Source organism: Pantherophis guttatus, chromosome 5 (assembly GCF_059756535.1).
Source record: "Pantherophis guttatus breed Tessera chromosome 5, ASM5975653v1, whole genome shotgun sequence".
Taxonomy (NCBI): domain Eukaryota; kingdom Metazoa; phylum Chordata; class Lepidosauria; order Squamata; family Colubridae; genus Pantherophis; species Pantherophis guttatus.
Window position 1 is genome coordinate 117,820,176 of NC_142067.1, and position 16,583 is coordinate 117,836,758.

General features: G+C 44.3%; 1 protein-coding gene across 1 annotated transcript in view; it reads left to right on the plus strand.

The window, feature by feature from the left end:
- Positions 1-16,583, plus strand: part of KLF12 (KLF transcription factor 12) — a 262,112-nt gene that overhangs the window by 29,115 nt on the left and 216,414 nt on the right. The window lies entirely within an intron of this gene.

The window sequence follows — 16,583 nt, forward strand, 5'->3', positions numbered from 1 at the left end:
TGCTGAAGGGCTCAGATTGGCCTGTTCTGAAGGAGAAAATGGGATCCCTCTCTTCTCCTCTCCTCTCCTCTCCCTCCTCTCCTCTCCCCTCCTCCCCTCCACATTTCTCTTCTCTTCTCTTCTCTTCTCTTCTCTTCTCTTCTCTTCTCTTCTCTTCTCTTCTCTTCTCTTCTCTTCTCCTCTCCTCTCCTCTCCTCTCCTCTCCTCTCCTCTCCTCTTCTCTTCTCTTCTCTTCTCTTCGCCTCTCCTCTCCCCTCCCCTCCCCTCCTCCCCTCCACATTTCTCTTCTCTTCTCTTCTCTTCTCTTCTCTTCTCTTCTCTTCTCTTCTCTTCTCTTCTCTTCTCTTCTCTTCTCTTCTCTTCTCTTCTCTTCACCTCTCCTCCCCTCTCCTCTCCTTGCCTCTCCTCTCCTCTCCTCTCTCCCTTCCCTTCCTTTCCCCTCCCCTCCATCTCCCCTTTTCCTTCCCTTCCCCTCCTCCCCTCCACATTTCTCTCCTCTCTTCTTTCCCTTCCCTTCCTTTCACCTCCCCTCCATCTCTCCTCTCCTCCCCTCCACATTTCTCTCTTCTCCCCTCCTCTCCCCTTCCTTTCCTTTCCTTTCCTTCCCCTCCCACCTCTCCTCCATATTTTTCTCCTCTCCTCTCCCTCTCCCTCCCTCTCCATTCCTGCAGGTCCTTTCCCATTTCCATGAGCCACCGAGAGCCCTTTTGCTTTTCCCTAGGAGAAAGTGCAGTTCTGTCACTTCTCCGAGATGTGCATAGACAGGACACCCCGGCCATAGCAAAAACTCTGGTATTACAGGTCATGCGGATGTTTCTTGTCTCTCGGTCTACTTTTTTCTTCTTCTGGTTTGCAAAACCCATTGCCATACAGCAGGCCTTCCAGCACCAGCCTTTTCTTGTGGTTCGGAACCCACTTCTTCAGAAAGGAGATAACGGTAGTGATGACGATTTAAATGGTTACTTCTTGCTTAATGAATGAAATCTAAATTAAGACGGTGGATGCTTTAAGAAGGAAGGCGGGCACTTCCCTTCTTGCAGGGAAAGCATGATGCTCCATGTGGAGCGAAGGGCTGTTCAGCCCCCAAGCAGGTGGTGAGGGCATGGACAGCTGGCTGCTAGAGAAAACTCGTTCTATTTTAATACGGCCACAGAGTGCCCTTGGACAAACACGCCTGAAGAACAAGGAAGACAAAATCTGTTTTTGACAGGGACTAGTTCCCAGTTCCCAGGCAGCGGCAAACTGGGTCACTCATATGGACAAAAGCAAACCACGAAGGAGGATTTGTACTCTGGAATAAGAAATGGGGCTCCTCAGAGAAACTGATCAGGATGGGGAGACGATGATAGGGTGAGGGGCTCTTGATCAAAAGAGCACAAAGCAAGACCTGGATTTGGGTGGAATTCCTAATCCCCCCCCTTTTTTTCAAATAAATAGCTGCTTGGTTAGAATAGAATAACAGAGTTGGAAGGGATCTTGTAGGTCATCTAATCCAACCCTCTGGCCAAGCAGGAGACCCTCCACCATTTCAACAGGTGGCAGTCCAGTCTCTTCTTGAAAGCTTCCAGTGATGAAGGTCCCACCACTTCTGAAGGCAACTTCTGTTCCATTGGTTGATTGCTCTCACTGCCAGAAAATTTCTCCTTATTTCTAGGTTGAATCTCTCCTTGATCAGTTTCCATCCATTATTCCTTGTGTGGCCTTCAGGTGCTTTGGAAAAGAGCTTGACCCCCTCCTCCTCTCTGTGACAGCCCCTCAAATATTGGAACACTGCTATCATGTCTCCCCTGGTCCTCCTCTTCACTAGACTAGCCATGCCCAGTTCCTGTAACCGTTCTTCATATGTTTTAGCCTCCAGTGCCCTAATCCTCTTTGTTGCTTTGGTTGTGAGATGCCTGACAAGGTTATAGTGATTGCAACGGCCTGCAAAATACAAAGCAATGAAATATGATGGTAAATGCAGCAGTTAAGTGCATTATCAAAAATCACTTCTATATCACAACTCTTTAGGGTAGTCTTGGTCCAGTCACATGGTGTACTTGAAACTCCTTCAGAGAGTGGAAAATCCCTTGTACTTTGAGGAAAATTCAGAATGAAATCAGTCCTGATTTCAGAGGTGAAACGTGGGAGGGCGAGAGGTGAGGGGCTCAGTCAAGCTAACCTAGTGATCAGAACTACCGTGTTTTATAGTCTATGAGATAGTCCTCCTTTCCTTGTAGCATTTATCTCAAAGAACGATAAAAGAATTTCATGAGAAATTATCTCTGGGTAGATAGATACAGATCAAATCTCATTTCAGTCAAGGTCAGCTCCTGGTGGCTTTAGGGAGATTCTGTGTCGTTTTCTTGGCAACAACACAACAGCTGATGGTGTGCCATGGCCGTCTTCTGCCTTTTTGCTTTCTCAGCCTTGCTATTTGCAGATCGTCTCCCATCCCAATAATAACCTGGGCTAATCCTGCTTAGCTCTGCCAAGTTCAGCCACATTTGTCTGGGTGCTCTCCCCTGCTGAGGTGTTGAATGGTAACCCACAGGGAATTCAAATTGGGATATTAATCAAAAAAGAGCATCCTAACACCCGTAATCCTGGGTTAAGATGGGCAGTGGTTTGAGGTTACAGAAACTGTGGAGTAAAATAACCCAAAGGGTAGTTGGTTAGGAAATCCATCCAGTATTTTTTCCTGCAGAAGATGGCAAGTCTTGGGCAGTGTGACCCTCTCAGAGAATAGGAAGGGATGGCTCTTAGGGCCTTGAAAGTTCCTCTTCGGTCTTCTTCCCATGGCAGAATTTGATCCTGAATGCATCTACCAGGCCAGGTTGGCAGAGGATGCTATGTTTCATCTTCATTCAGTGGTGGAAAACCTTGTGGCAGGAAGTTGCCTTGTTTACAAGAAGCAAAAGAACCACAGCTGCAGGCTAGGCCGAGAGAAGCCACAGCAGTTCTTGCAAAGATGAATTGCCTGAGAAATGCCGTGCTGACAGAGACGGCCTCTCAGTGAAAAACCCGATGGCAGAAAGCCCGAAAGCCTCCCTTGGTTTTGCAAAGTTTTTATGAAACGTTTTAAAAATTTAAAAATTAGTTAAATCGGCCACTCTGCCTCGCACTCGAGATCATTTAAGACACCAAAGAGGAATCTACAACCCAAACCATTCTGTGGGATTCACTGTTGAGTTGTGAAAATTGATTTTTTTTTGGTCTCCCTGTCTGGTTTCTTTCAAATAATGGGGACCCAACCAATGTGAAGTTGTGAAGGTTGGGGTGGACCCTTCTCGAGAGGAGAGGTTGGAAAGAGCCCAGAACACACTGGAGAAGCAGCTGGTGGGGGTCGGGTCCTGGAGTTACAGAAGAAGATCCTTTCTGTTCCCAAGGAAGTACCAGATTCTGTCCTGCAGAATCTACAACTCTTTTATTTCTTTCATGGGCGCAGAGTGAAGCTCCCTTCCCCAGTTTTTTTTTTTTTTTTAATTTGATTTATATGCCGCCCTTCTCCGGAGACTCAGGGCGGCTTACAGTGCGTTAAGCAATAGCCTTCATACTTTTGTATATTTATACAAAGTCAGCTTATTGCCCCCACAAACTGGGTCCTCAATTTACCTACCTTAGAAAGGATGGAAGGCTGAGTCAACCTTGAGCCTGGTGAGATTCGATCTTACTTTAATTGCAGACAGCTGATGTTAAATTACAGTGCTTCTGTCTGTTGAGCTAAACCAGGCTCCAACCAGGTTAAAATTCATCGTAGATAAAAGTAAGGTTTTACACTTGGGCAAGAAAACCCAACTGTATAGGTACAGGCTGGGTGAAACTTCACTTAATGGCAGTAATTGTGAGAGGGATCTTGGAGTCCTAGTGGACAAGTACTTAAATATGAGCCAACACCATGCAGCGGCAGCAAAAAAAGCCAATGCAATCCAAGGCTGCATTAATAGAGGGATAGAATCAAGATCACGTGAAGTTCTGGTACTGCTTTACAAAGCCTTAGTAAGACCACACTTGGGATACTGCATCCAGTTTTGGTCACCACAATATATATAAAAAAAGATATTGAGACTCTGGAAAGAGTGCAGAGAAGAGCAACAAGAATAATTAGGGGGCTGGAGGCTAAAACATGGTTACAAGAATTGGGTATGTTTAATGAAATATAACGAATAATGTAAACAAGGACTAGGGGTGACATGATAAACAGTGTTCCAATATTTGAGGGGCTCCTACAAAGACGAGGGGGGGAAACTATTTTCCAAAGTACCAAAAGGCAAGATGAAAAACAACGGATGGAAACTAACCAAGGAGAGAAGCAACCTAGAACTAAGGAGAAATTTCCTAACGGTGGGAGCAATCAACCAGTGGAACAACTTGCAACTCAGTAGTTGCGGGTGTGGGAGTCCGAAAAGTGGTCAAGGATTCAGTTTGCCCAGATGCTGAGCCATAAGAGGATTGCTCTCTCCCTTTTCCTCTAGACTGCAGCCAGGAGGAAAGGCAAACAGATTTCAACATTTCAACAGGACCATTTTAGACTCCAAATTGTGAAATTCTAGGGCTTAAATCTTAGGTTGGCTTTTGGAAAGAAGCCAGTTGTGTAATTGAGGTTAGTTTGGCAGACTGGGGTGATGTCAAAGGCTATATTTCTTTTTCGTTAAAATAGAAGTGAAAGTCTTTTGTTGTCGGTTGGAGTCAAAATCTGGTTCTGGGTTTTTAAAACAAAGCAGAAGAAAGCTTATGCTATCAATCAGCGACATTTAACTTTCTGAAGACTTTTGAGTTTCCGGACTGCTTCGATCCGTTCTGGATACAGCCATTTTCCCACATGTAGAAATTGATGGCTTTTCTTTTGTAGTAGTTTAATCATGCATCACAATGAAAGTACCATGGAGCAAGCTGCAGATTTGAGCAAAACAATTTTTTTTTGTGTGTGTGGCAGCTTGGCAAGTCAAACAAATCCCTTCCTTTTTTTTTTCAAACTTTATTAAATTATCAAACAATTATAAAAACAATTAAAACAATAATAAGATATTCATATACATAGATCATATCATATATTTGACATTTCATTTCTATTCTTTTACATATCTATATATATATTCTTCTTCTCTACACATTATATATTTCTTAACCTAGTCCCATATTCATTTTCCTGACGGTGAAGTCGTTGTTGGTATTTATATGAAGTAAGCATGGAAATACCCTCTCAATTATCAGTTCAAACAAATCCCTTCCAATGCAGAAGAAAAGAAAGCAGCAACAGAGCGTTCAGCTTGGGATCTACTGGTCTGGAAGGGAATCTTCTCAGTCCTCCCCGGTTTAGGTGAAAAGCGTGTTCTCCTTGGGATTGGCAGCTGTTTCCTCGATGGGTCATGTGACAAACTTGCCCCAAGTGATGCAGCTGCCTAGCGGAAGCCGGGCAAACTCTTGTGGGGTGTGATGCTGTTCTTTGCTATAATTAGTAAGTGAGGGATTGCAGCCAAAGATGGAGGCTTGCATTGCCATAGAATAGAAATCAATCAACAGTGTGCGGTGGTCGGGAAAATTGCAAAGACCCTGCAAGAACTCTGAGACAACTGGGAATCCCAGATGTGGGATGTGCCATGCTCAAAGATATATCTGTCTGCTTCTCGCATGGGACTCTGTGTGTTTTCAGCTGTTCACACACTCTCAAGTTTCTTTGATGCATGTGGCTTGCTAGATCAGAGTTTAGTTACACAGACACCCACTGACATGATATCAGTATTCCAGTATTTGAAGGTCTGCGGCAAAGAGGAGGGGGGGGGTCAATTTATTTCTCAAAGCACCAGAGGGCAGGACAAGAAACAATGGATGGGAACTAATCAAGGAGAGAAGCAACCTGAAGTTAAGGAGAAACTTCCTAACAGTGAGATCAATTAACCAGTGGAACAGCTTGCCCTTCGTCATTGGAGGTTTTTAAGAAGGGACTGGACAATCACTTATCTAAAATGGTATAGGGCAGGGGTGTCAAATCAAGACCTGTGGGCTGGATCCAGCCCATGGAGTGCTTAGATCTGGCCCGTGGGGCCGCCCTAAAAACAGCGAAGGACCGGCCCACGGATCCTCTGCCAGCTAAAGTGGCCTCTCTGATCTCCGTTTTTGCTGGCAGAGGGCTTCAGAAGCCCTCTGAAGCCCTCCTATTGTGGCCGAAAACGGAGCTTTGAGAAGTGACATTGAGCTGGCCACGCCTCCCCAGCCATACCCACCCCAGCCCCCCAGGTCAAACACAACCCTGATGCGGCTTTCAATGGAATCGAGTTTGACTCCCCTATATAGGGGGTCTCTTGCTTGAGCAGGGGGCTGGACTAGAAGACCTCCAAGGTCCCTTCCAACTCTATTTTGATTGATTGACTCAGACTGCATCCTTCCCGACTGCAGAATTTTTAGATGAAGGCAAACAACAGATAGCAAGAGGTAAGGAAATAGTGATTAGGGGTCCTCTCCAACCTGAAGCCCTCTTATGCTCCTGGGCTCTATCTTCTATAAATCGGTGGCAGCATAGACCACCTGCAATGAAGGGGCCAAAAGCCACCTGTGCCAAACTGTCTTGTTGCTCTGCAAAATATTGTGTTTGCTTTCCTCACTTCCTCAAAACATTTGCAAGAGAGGCGCAGAGAGTTGTCATACGCAGAGGCTGAGTTTGGCCAACTGGGTACATCAAACACATTTATAGCACCAGGCTGTAAAAATAGCCTAATGAAATAGTCATGAGTAATCCACCAAAGTGAGTCTTTTCCATACTGCTGACCTATAAACACTCTGCTGAAGCTGATTCCAGAGTGAACCTCTCAGACAGAAGGAGTTAAGAGGCATTTTCTCTCCTCTGACCTTTTGAAGCACAACAAAGCCAGATTGTCGCTTTCATTCATTCCGAGGTCAGCGTTTCCTTCTCCTCCTTCTCCGGTTATTTTGAAGATGATTAACTGTGGGAATTAGGAAAAGGGTTCCAGGATTTTTCCCGAAATCACTAGGTTTTGTTAAGGCTGCAGTCTCTGTACTAGTCTGACTACATCTTCGTGAGAAGACAAGGGACAGAGAAGAAGATAGGAGTTGAAAGCCACCTGAGGAACTTGCTTAACCAGACCTTCCCTTCCACTAGTTGCATTGGTGGGATTCAGCCGGTTCGGGCCAATTTGGGCGAACCAGTAGTTAAATTGTGGTTGCCCCCTCTCCTCGCCCTGCCCCTTCCAGGAGTCCCCATGCACTCCATTTTGGCTCCCAGGTAAGTGCAGGGAGGCCTATTAGGCCAAAAACGGGACATGGGTGTGTGTGGTGCCCCCCCCCACCCCCATGGCCCGTTTTTGCTCCCAGGAGGCTTCAGGGAGGCCTCCTAGACCCAAAACAGGGTGCAGGGGGGTGCAGTGTGCCCACCACAGCCCATTTTCACCCCCAGGAGGCTGCAGAGAGGCCTCCTAGGCCCAAAATGGGGCACAGGGGGTCCATCCCCCCGGTGCCTATTTTTGCTCCCGGGGGTGCAGAAAGCCGAGTGCTGGCTATCACATCCCCTGGCCATGCCCACCATGCCCACGCCTGTCCAGCCAATCATTAGGGCAGAGAACCGGTTGTTAAATTATTTGAATCCCACCACTGGGTAAGATAAATATTGCAGGACCAATACAGGTAGTCCTTGCATAGTGCTTTGGGAAGGACCCCCAAAATGGCTATTTCTGTTCCAGAAATATTTCTCTCTGTGTGATGGTTGACTGTGAGCTGCCCTGGTAGGTTCTGTCTCCTCGGAGAACAGATGTAATGAAAATAAATTTGGAAGTCAATTAAACTTAATCAGCGAAAGCTCCCGTCATCAAGGCGGCAGCTTTTGCCGTTGCAATATTGATCCCTTCCTATTTCTTCAAAGGTGTTTCATTTTATTTATTTTGGCAAGGCTGCCAACAGCTTATTTGCAAGGAATAAATCTGGGGATGGGGCCCCGTAGCACCTTGCAAACCGTTTATGTGAGAAGACAGCACAACCTGGCAAACGCAAAAAGCCCAACCATTTTTTTTATTTTTTATTTTTAAAAAGCATCAAGTCAGATTAGCTTCATGGGCTGCTTCAACAAAAGATTTTTGAGCAGATTTATGAGGGAGGAAAACCTTGACCTGTTTTTGGATGGGATTCTGTTAGCTTGGCTGCTCTGGGTGTTCAGTGGCACACACGGCTTCTCCCTTCATCCCCTGCTGGTGCCAGAAACTTATTTTTGGTTTTCATTTTCAAGGAGAAATCTGGAAAACCAAGAAAAGCCCTTTCCTACTGATGCACCTGACCTTACATTGCTTTACTTCTGTGTGCTGACTTTGCCTTTCTAATTTTTGATGCTCGGGGATTCCTCCACATGGTTTTCAGAAATGACAGCCATTGCATCTTCCAGAGCCCCGCTGATAAAAAGCAATCCCTCCCTGCAATCAGTTAATTAGCCTCTGAAGCAGGGGTCTAAATTTTTTTACTACCGGTTCTGTGGGCGTGGCTTATTTTTTGGGTGTGGCTTGGAGGTCATGTGACTAGGTGGGCGTGGCTAGCTGGTCAGAGTCATTTCTGGAAGGTCCTCGCACTTACGACCAGTCCTCGCACTTACAACCCGACTCATTTGTTTGCTTTTAACACTGATCAGCTGTAGGGCGGCCCTTTGAAGCCCCGCGGCAAGAGTTTAAACAGTTTTTTTTCCTCTAATCATCAGCTGGGACTCAGGAGGCAGCAAAAGATTGGGGGTGGGACCAAATAAAAGGTAAGAATAACGTGGGGGTGGGGGATGGGAGGGCGGGAGGGTGGAACCGGTTCGGTGACGTCATATCGTCACCGCTACCGGCTCGGCCGAACCGGACCGAACCAGGAGGAATCCACCACTGCTCTGAAGTTGTTCCCCAACCCTAGGTGAAAATTCCTGTGATCTTGGGACACTTGGAATGTGCATTAGATATCCTCTCAGGATCTGCCACAAAGAAGAGGGAGTCAAGCTATTCTCCAAAGCACCTGAGGGCAGGACAAGAAGCAATGGGTGGAAACTAATCAAGGAGAGAAGCAACTTAGAACTAAGAAGAAATTTCCTGACAGTGAGAACAATTAATCAATTAATTGCCTCCAGAAGTTGTGAATGCTCCAACACTGGAAGTTTTTACTTTTTACTACTGGTTCTGGGGTGTGGCTTGGTGGCCGTGGAGTGGCTTGGTGGGTGTGGCAGGGGAAGGATACTGCAAAATCTCCATTCCCAGCCTACTCCAGGGGAAGGATACTGCAAAATCCCCATTTCCTCCCCACTCCTGGGGGAAGGATACTGCAAGAGCCTTGGTAGTACAGTGGTCTAAGGGACCCTGTTATTAAGCTGGTTATTAAGACCAGCTGCCTGCAATTACTGCAGGTTCGAATCTCGCCAAGGCTCAAGGTTGACTCAGCCTTCCATCCTTTCTAAGGTAGGTAAATTGAGGACCCAGTTGTGGGGGCAATAAGCTGACTTTGTATAAAATATACAAAAGGATGAAGGCTATTGCTGAGCACATTGTAAGCCGCCCTGAGTCTCCGGAGAAGGGCGGCATATAAATCAAATTTTTTTAAAAAAATCTCCATCCCCACCCCCTGGGGCCAGCCAGAGGTGGTATTTGCCGGTTCTCCAAACTACTCAAAATTTCTGCTACCGGTTCTCCAGAACATGTGAGAACCTGCTGAATAGCACCCCTGATCTGGTCCTCCCCTAAGATGGCTACTGAATGGTAGGAATATTTTTCTCTCCTGCTGACTATTTGCTGATTCTGCTGTCAAAGCTGGTTATTTTAGCAGTAGTGATCCCTGGATTTGAAAGGCCAAAGATGACTTTTGGATGACTGTGAACTCGCCAAGGAAGAGGAATCTAGAAGATTGCAGTTCCCAGTAGGAGCAGTTGGAAAGGCAGGTCAAAATCCATCTTTTTCTCTTCGCAGAAAGCATCTCTGCTGTTTCCCATTTGAGCAGGGAATGGGACTGCTGGCCTACTAATGCTTGTGAGGAGTTTCACTTGCCCTCTAAGATGTCCAGATACAGAGGAGAGGAAAGGAAAGGAGAAGAGAGGAGTGTGTTCAGTGCTGTACTGCCTTCAGATCCATCCTGTGGTCCATATCCATCAACTACATATTTAAAAAGAGCTGTATGTGCCTAGAGTCCTCCACGGGTTGATAAAAGAAAGTCTACTCTAGTTAGGCCCTCCTCAATCCTCTCCCAGATGCCTATAGTGTTTTACGATGTTTTCAGCACTTGCAGTTTTCACTGGTCAAACTTTGTGGCAAGTCATTTGTTTCTTCAATGCCAAAGCATCAGAATTTCAGGAAGGAATCTCCAAAGCTTCATAAGCAAGGGTTTACAACCCTCTTCCATCCTGACGATCTTGAAATGTTCCTCATCAAGTTGATGAAGACCTTTGCAGTGAGAAAAATGGCTTCCACTCCAGTCCCTCTTCCATGGTCTTCCTCCAAGTTGTGTGCTTGTCCAATAGAATGGATGCACACACGCCATCTCAGCAGTCGTGGTTGAGGTGAAGCCAAAAATGTGTCAAGCCACTTTTCCACTTCAAGGACCTGAAACCCAGGATCCAGGAGATAGGGTAAGATAGGAGTTCCTGCGAAGGGAGAAACATATCTAGAAGATAATATTGAATTCTTCTACTCCCAAAATTTGGTTTTTCTGTACTTTAGATATATGGTAGGAGAAACAAATTGGCTGATATCTCAAACACAATATCAGTCCATGAATCCTCCAGAGTCATTTTTGAAATGGTGCAGAATCTTCATGTAGAAATGACTTGTGTGTGTGTGTGTGCGCGCGCGTGTGTGTGTGTGTGTATGTTTCATAAATGGGTAATTGCTCTTCCGCCTGTTGCCAGTGGTGCTGAAGGAGCACAACAATTTATACCCTTTAGAAGGGTCAGCGCTAATTTCTTTGTGTTACTTTAATTGTTGCTCATTTGTCATGTTTCCGTATAAACTTTGCATTTTATGACACGGTTGTAGATACAGTTCCTGAGGATAGTTTCCCTGCCGTTTAAAACTTCACTCCCATTGTTTGTGAAAAATACTTGCTCTGTTCTGTGCGAATTTGTTACTGTATATTTTATTACCTTAAATCATTAGCTTACTTGTTAAATACATTTGCTCAGCCAGAAGTCTCCCTGTTACAATATGCATGCTCTGGGCTTGCCAGCACCCTATTAGGCAATGTCTCATCTCGACAACGTACTGTAGCTCTGTGTGCCCTTATTTACGATTCAGATAAGTCTCTTGCGTAGTACAGTCTTGCCATATATATTTCATATTATCAGTTTTATTTAGATTTGGATGTACGATATCACTTTATAGCCCTGCTAAATTCAGTCCTGAGGGGAAATTAGGTTTAAGGAAAGTTGTGAGGGAAAGTTAGGTTTAAGGAAAGTCCTGAGGTAAAGTTAGGTTTAAGGAAAGTCCTGAGGGAAAGTTAGGTTTAAGGAAAGACCTGAGGAAAAGTTAGGTTTAAGGAAAGAAATTAGCATCATACCTTGGTACTTGATTGCTTTGAAACTTGTTCAATTGTTACTCGACACATTTTGTCAAGAAACGTTCATCCAGGTACTTGTTGTTTGTTTGATACTCAACGTGCAAGCTAGAACTTGTCACTGTCGGATGCCTTGTGACTGGCCACCCTTTCCAGCCGAAACAAAGGGTCATGCGTCAATCACGCAGTCGCTCTTGTTCTATGTACATCCCCTTGCAGTCTTATCTTAGCTTCTGTGGGCATTTTGTGCATTTTTGTGCTTTTTTTTTTTCCAAATCAGTACAGATAAAGTAGTTTTTTTAATTTTATTTAATCTAAGTATTAATTTTTTAGGTTTATTTCTCATGTAATGATATACAACTCTATTTTTTTACGATATTGCCTTAAAATGTGCATTGTCTTGGGTATGGAACACATTAATGTGTTTTCCTTATGGGGAAAAAATTGTTTGGTACTCATTGTTTTTGGTACATGTCCCACCTCCAGGAACCAATTAATGATGAGCACCGAGGTACCACTCTATCAAAAACAAGACATTGGTCAGAGTTTCTCCCACCCTAACATGTGGACTCTACATATGTGTATGAACAGCTCATGGACCTAGTGTCAAGTGCCAGGGAAATTGGAGAGTCAGGCAGTTCAAATGAGTATAAAGATGTCAATCAATCAATCAATCAGAAACAGAGCTGGAAGGGACCTTGGAGATCTTCTAGTCCAACCCCTACTCAACCAGGAGACCCTATTTCAGATAGGTAGCTGTCCAGTCTTTTTTAAAAAACCTCCAGTGATGAAGCACCCACAACTTCTGAAGGGAAGCCATTCAACTGGTTAATTGTCCTCACTGTTAGGAAGTTTCTCCTTAATTCTTAATTAATTAATTTATATGTTTTTCTTTCTTTTTCATAGGTTTTATGTGTATTTCTCTTTAGCCAGGTTCTACCTACTAAACCAAGATATTATGCAGCCCTAGTTCAGTGAAATCACAATTCACTAGTTTCTGGGCTTTTTTTTTTTTTTTCTGGCAGCCAGCAGACCCTTTGCTGCCCATTGGGAGACTAAGATATCTCCCTAAAATATATATATATGAAGTGTTTTTCTATCGAGGCACCTGGTCTACCCCAACGTGTGGGATGGAGCATACTGCTTCCCTTTCGCCTTTCAGCACCAATCCAAGAGCCCTCAAGCAGTTGCATTCATGACAAACCAGTTTTATACCAAATTTATATTTCACTGATAAAGAAATAAAGGGAGACTAGTATAGATCTATTTCAAGCTATTTAGCTCTCATCAGCTAGCCAAAGGGAAGCAGAATGCTCCCTCCCACATATTGGGGTAGACCAGGTGCCTCGATAGAAAAACACTTAATCTCTCCCCTGGCTCAAACTGATGAAGGGAGGAGAACTTGTGGCTCAGAGGTTAATACAACTGCCTAATATGCAGGCAGCCCAAGTTCGAATCTGAGTAAGGGTATGGCTTGCTGATGAGAGCTAAATAGCTTGAAATAGATCTATACTAGTCTCCCTTTATTTCTTTATCAGCGAATATAAATTTGGTATAGATATATATGATTGATATATATATGATGTCAAGAGCAGGATTTGGAGGGTTCCTTGAGTTCTGAAATGCTTTGGAGCTTGAATTACAAATGTACTGAAGTTAATGGGAAGTGCTCAGCAGCATAGCAGGAGAAATTTCGGATGGGTTAATGTATGTTGTGTTCACTTGAATGTTTTCTCTATGCTTACATAGATAGCTGCCGTTACCATTAATGTATCATCAAAAGTGTTTACGTTCATTAAGTGTTCTTTTTGATAGCCACCAGACTTCTGAAGTAGGCTGTTTTGACAATATTTGAAGCTCCAAACTCCTGTCACACTTAACTGTTTGACGTTTTGTTTCTTCCTAACAAACTCAGGCTCCATCTGTCTACCTGATGGTAGGGATGTCTCCCCGTAGGATTAGCTGTGCTTAAAGCTGAAACGTGAATATTGGTTTGGCAATGTGAGATTTCCTTGAACTGAAGAGTTCAGTTCTTATGTTCCTCTTCCTTTAAGGCACTTCACAGACACTAGAATTTATCAAGAAGGTTGAGCATCATGTTCTGAAGCAGAATTACCTACAGCCATGGAAAACTGCCATGGGCGGTGGTTTGAATGAGCTCATCTTCTGCTTGCAGGAATCTTGACCTTACGGGTCTAATTCAGCCCATTCTCCAAATAAACACTGCCCTGTACAGCCCCTCTTTGAGCTGTGGTTACTCTACCAGTCTGGCTTGGATCAGGAAGCAGCCATATTCCGTGACTGATTCCATATGGACCTTTGGAAAACTCTGCAGTGACGCAGTAGTGGGTTTCAATTTAGTTTGCTACCGGTGTGCTCATGCGCGCGCAGAAGCATCTGGGCAGGTGGGCGGAGCCTCCCACTGCCACTGCTACCGGTTCACCTGATCCGGGGCGAACCAGTAGCAACCCACCACTGCAGTGACGCCAAAGGAAAAGATGGGGTGCTTCCTTCCATTTATTATTAGGGTGTTTGAGTGTAGCCAGTTTCCTTCTTATATGCTAAAAATAATGAAAAATCAGACCACTGAATTTCAATTCTGTAACTCTGGCTTTCTTGGAAGGGACCAAAAGAGTATATGCACCTTGTGCATTTTGGTCTATAGATTGACCAGACTAGTTTGACTGGACTAGGTTAGAGGTCAAGTGGTGGTCATTGTCAGATAAAAGGAGACTAATACTACAAAATACAGCAATTTAAGTAGAGATTAAAAAACCCTAAAATAAAGAAATTTGAAGGAATACATGTCTCTCCGTACCATCATGTCCATGTGGGTATTGGTCAACTTTGCAAGATTACACCACCCTTATTCTTCTTCTCTTCTCTTCTCTTCTCTTCTCTTCTCTTCTCTTCTCTTCTCTTCTCTTCTCTTCTCTTCTCTTCTCTTCTCTTCTCTTCTCTTCTCTTCTCTCCTCTCCTCTCCTCTCCTCTCCTCTCCTCTCCTCTCCTCTCCTCTCCTCTCCTCCCCTCCCCTCCCCTCCCCTCCCCTCCCCTCCCCTCTCTTCTGGTTTCTTCACTCTTTTCTCTCTTCTGATCTTGTCTTCTCTTTTCTCTTTTGGTCTCTTCCCTCTTTTTCCTCTCCTCCTCCCCTCCTCTCCTCTCCTCTCCTCTCCTCTTTCATTCCATTCCATTCCATTCCATTCCATTCCATTCCATTGGAATTAAGTGGTATATAAATTTATAAAATAAGTATTATCTATAAGTTATTAAACAAAACACTTTAGCCCCTTTTTCCACACCTCTCCTCTCCTCTCCCAAGCTGCAGTTTTCCATAACCTGAGGTCTTCAACAGATGGGTCTGGTGGCATCCATCAAACCTCTCACTCAATCCCTTTTAGTAATGTAGAGAAAGGGAAGACCAATTGTCCCAAGGCAGCATTGCCTTCTCTAAGGACACAGTGATAGTCATGCTGGACCAATTTGAGCCCATGGACCACTAGCATAGCCAAAGGATGCTACAGTATGCTAGGAGTCCATTCCAAGGATGCTCAAGCTGTCTAGGCAAGACAGGATCTGTAATCTACATGCACTGCCCTGCAAGTGAGCAAATTGCTATCTAAATCCCACAGCTGGGGGCGAGTCACCAAGCTACTAACATGGATTCTGGATCTACTTTAGATTCCTGTTTGGCAAATAGCAAACATCACACCTATCAACATATATATATATATATATATATGGGTGGAAAACGCCCTGGAGAATACTGCATATCTCCAGGGCGTTTTCCACCCACGAACGGTCCCAAGTCTTATATTTTGCAGATTAAACCTGCCTCTTCCTCTTTGCTGCTGTGTTGTAAAAATGGTCAGAGTATGTAGCTGAATGTTCTCCTTTTTTATGATTTTTTTTCCCCCTTGGCAATGATGCCTATCAGTCATTGTTTCAGCTTGCTGTTTCCTATTTGGCTTAGACTTCTCAGTTCACTCGAGCATTTTAAAGTTTTACTTTGCTGCTAATCTCTTATTAAATGTTGGTATTGGTGTCTTGTTTCCTATAAACGTGTTTTTAAAAGACTTGTGTTGCTTTCTGAGGCATGAGAGTAGCTCCCCAGTAAACCCTGCTACATTCTGTAGAAATTGCTCAGCGTGATATGAAACATCTTTAGTCAGCAATTAAATCACATTGAATTATACTTACATCCCAGTATTTATTTGCAGTGGCTGTAATTTATTTTTCAGGCCAACGAGTGTCAGAGCAACTAGGAACCTTTTAAAAGGGAATAAAAGCTCCCATTAGATTTAGAATCGTATAAAACATGCTAAAACACAAAGCAACTAAAACATATCATGACGAGTTCATGAGCAAATGAAAGATTAACTAACCCTTAGATTTATAGACAGGGAATCTGTTAGAGGGCACTGAAAGTTGCACTCTTATCTGGATTTCCAACTGAGACCAAAAGCCCATCAGATCTAACCTGGATCAATGAGAATTCAGAAGATAAGACTTCTGTGATGCTGTTTTTGCTTTAAAAGAAATGTAATCTGAAGGGCTCAAGAGAACAGAACAGAGCAGAATAACAGTATTAGAATGGACCTTCAAGGTCTTCTAGTCCGATTCCATGCTCAAGGAGGAGACCCTGTACCATTTCTGATAAGTGGCTGTCAAAGCTGTTCCACTGGTTGATTGTTCTCACTGTCAGGAAAGTCCTCCTAAATTCTAGGTTGCTTTTCTCCTTGATTAGTTTCCATCCATTGCTTCTTGTCCTGCCCTCAGGTGCTTTGGAGAATAGCTTGACTCCCTCTTCTTTGTGGCAGCCCCTGAGATATTGGAACACTGCTATCATGTCATCCCTGGGCCTTCTTTTCAATGAACTAGACCAGGGGTGAAATCCAGCAGGTTCTGAAAGGTTCTGGAGAACTGGTAGCGGAAATTTTGAGTAGTTTGGAGAAGCGGCAAATACCACCTCTGGCTTGCCCCAGAGTGGGGTGGGAATGGAAATTTTGCAATATCCTTCCCCCAGGAGTGGGGAAGGAATAGGGATTTTGCAGTATCCTTCCCCCAGGAGTGGGGAAGGAATGGGGATTTTACAGTATCCT